General features: G+C 39.4%; 1 non-coding gene across 1 annotated transcript; it reads left to right on the top strand.

Moving 5' to 3' along the window:
* The first annotated feature begins 175 nt into the window (after positions 1-175).
* Positions 176-249, top strand: trnan-guu. The gene has a single exon. It is a non-coding gene; the product is annotated as a tRNA-Asn (tRNA).
* The last annotated feature ends 3114 nt before the right edge of the window (positions 250-3363 follow it).

Below are 3363 nucleotides of genomic sequence, written 5' to 3'. Positions count from 1 at the left end.
ATAAAAGTGTCACTATCCTGGAAAAAGCTGACGGCTGGAAAAATAAACTTCAGAACTTTCTAATTTTGACTCAATAATTAGCCTAGGGAAGTTTATTAGTCGCCGCCTTGTAATGAAGCATTGTCCTCGTCTTTGTGCCGCAATCGGTCGGCAAATTCTTGCAAGGGCTGTCCTCGTCTCTGTGGCGCAATCGGTCAGCGCATTCGGCTGTTAACTGAAAGGTTGGTGGTTCAAGCCCACCCAGGGACGTTTACCTTTAAGGCTTAACCAGGCATTGGTGTCCAAGTATTTCACCTGCCTGTGATGTAATCCATACAAGGTGATGTGAGAGTCCAGTTCTCTTGAAAGTGGCATATTTTAACTACGTCTTAAACAAAATTTACACCGAAACTCAGATTTTTTTTAAGAAAAAGTTTGCCTTTAAGGCTTAACCAGGTTTTGGTGTCCAAGTATTTCACCTGCCTTTGATGCAATCCATATAAGGTGCTGTACTGTGAGTCTCCTCTTAGTGTTTCTTGGTGCAAACCTTTGTAGAAAAACCTGGCTTTTAAATGTTGTGGCTTAATTACAATGTCTACTCATCTTGAAAATATCCTTCCAGCTCTCTGGAAAGGTTCATATATAAAGTACTTCTTAAACAAAATTTACACCGAATCCCAGATTTTTTAAGAAAAAGTTCGTCTTTAAGGCTTAACCAGGTTTTGGTGTCCAAGTATTTCACCTGCCTTTGATGTAATCCATATAAAATTGCCAAAAATTGTATGTAATCCATACACCATTGCCAGTGGTGTCAGCTGTAGGACATTAAATTCCAACCTTAAGATTGCTGGTTTAAGGCCGACCTTGGACTTTTGGAAGTTATGATAATGCTTGACAACTATTTTGTCCAAAATGAGTCATTTGTATTGGTTTGCCTTAGTACAAATATAAATCAGATAAAAATACTTCCAAATTAGAATGGTTGGTTTAGCCAAACGATTGTTTGGACAGATAACTTCCAAACTAATTAAAACCAAAATCTGTGGAAAAACTATTATGTTTGAATAAAACTTACTAACACAATTCATTTGGTCATCGTTGCCCAATTTGCAAAACACTTTCACTGTCTGCTTGAGCTTATTTCACTAAAATGGCAAAAAAGAAAACGACATTTTGCACCCAAAAAACTTGCAAAAGATTATATCAGATGCACCAATAATCAGTGATGGGAGTAACGCAGTTACCTCTTTTAGTATCGACTAATCTAACTAATTACTTTGATTGTAACTATAACGCAGTTACTATTGCCTACACCCCATTACTACACGTTACTCAGGTCGCACAATTAACCTTTTTTACATGATAGGACTCGTATAATGAGATTACGTCTGTCAGTTGGGTAGGTGGGTGTTTCCGCTGGCAAGTGTTAACGTACAGCACACACAGAGAGAGGGAGAGGGAGGACTCCAGCAGCAAAACAACGTTTTCCAGATGGAAATACCGGTGTTACGTCGAGCTGCGTTTCCCCATCAGATATGGTTTCCACTACATCTCCGCACAGCGCAGGTGGCATGATTCACCGCGCAAGCGACAGGAAACGTGCATGCTCGCCAAAGGCGCGTAATAGCCGCCCTGTGCTCGCACCAGAGGGAAGGATCAATGTTAGCCTATATGGAGAAAGGGAGAAATCTGGATGGATGGATGGATGGATTGGGGGACATAATTTCATACACTCACCAGATCTGATACCCTGTTAAAAAACTTCACACCCATGAGTAGAGGTAATGCAGCCTGATGATATTTACACCCCATTAGATACTGTTCCCCCCATGTTAAGCAGATAGCGTTCCCCCCTGATGTCATTTACGTTGAGTTGCAATAAATGCAAAACTCTCTGCAGGTACTTGTCTTTGTCGTCCACTCTATTCAGCTGGCTTTTGAAACACACGCCGAGAAGGTGGGTGAGGGTTAAGGGGGCGAGAAACACAAAAGTAATGCAATAGTTACTTTTACTAGTAACTAGTTACTTTTATTGTGGAGTAACTCAGTTACTTTTTGGTAGAAGTAACTAGTAACTATAACTAATTACTTTTTCAAAGTAATGTGCCCAACACTGAACTTAAATGGGAGCAAAGAAACAAGAAAAAAACAATTAAAAACCTGTGCAGATTGGACTCACCTGGTTCAGTGTCTGGGCAGAACAGATACATTACATAGAGATGACTTGTTGATGCCAGATCCCCCATCTCTGTCACCAAGTGACTATGAACCCATCAGAGCGTTGGCTAGAAGCTAAGAACATATCAATATGTGGATGTGCCAATATTTTCTCCAACTGAATAAAAACAAAACAGAGGTGATCTTTTTCAGACCAGTAGGAGGGATATAGAGTTAGCTCCGTACCCCCCTAAACCTTTGCCTAGGTTACTCATCCAAGTGAATATCGATTCACAGCATCTTCTGCTGTGTCCCGAGCCCCATATAAATTATTACATTCATGCCAGTAAAACTTTTCTAATTACAGATTTTCTCTGTATTAGTCTCTCCAGGTTGAATTGGTATGCAAATATATGAAGTCTGTTGTAAGTGCACAGATATAAGAATATTAATGTCTTAAACGTTCTGTTAGGACCGGGTTTTGCTTATTTTAGATTTAGTAGACCAAATAAAATGGCATTTCAACACTGTTGCAGAACTCAGCTTGAAATGTCAGCCTGTCGACCTCCCATATGTGGGCCTTTTCTTTCTACTGTTGATGTGTTTATCTCACTGTGTGTGACCAGGCATGCATGTACTGTATCCGGGAACATATATACTGCTGAGCTCTGTCTCCAGGGTAACAGCTATAGAGAAAATATGAGCACAATTACAGAAATAGCAGTAATTTCAACATTTTATTTGCTCTGTTTCAACCCCTTTCACATTTCCCCTCTTTGGACAGAGAAGCATATCTTATTTCATTTCTAATTTCAACATAAATGGAAGTCATCAGTTTTGGTAAATTGCCTTCAATCTAAGTTGTCATTATATTTTTGTTCTATTTCATTCTTTTTTTGGTGTTTTGCCTAGTCAGATTGTGGTACCTGAAGAACAAATTTGTAATTTTCCTTTTGAGGTTCTTTGAAACCTTTATTTTTTAATTCTCAGAAACATTATCTATTGAATATGTAAAGCATATTATACATGATTGATGCCAAAGTGTCATCATCTATTTGCCACTTTAAATTAATTCGCCATTACCTGTGTATCTAAGTTCGAAGGACGATGACGTCATAGCACGGCGCTGAGGTCTGGTGGGATTCCAAGAGTCCTCGTTATGCGGCCTTAAAATGCGTCCTTCTTTTTGCCCGATTTGAAGGACGGGTCCGATGTATCCTTGGTATC

Source organism: Cyprinodon variegatus, unplaced genomic scaffold, assembly GCF_000732505.1.
Source record: "Cyprinodon variegatus isolate N-32 unplaced genomic scaffold, C_variegatus-1.0 Scaffold60, whole genome shotgun sequence".
NCBI lineage: Eukaryota > Metazoa > Chordata > Actinopteri > Cyprinodontiformes > Cyprinodontidae > Cyprinodon > Cyprinodon variegatus.
The sequence above is the reverse complement of the archived record's forward strand: the minus strand, read 5'-3'. Positions and strand labels throughout refer to the sequence as shown.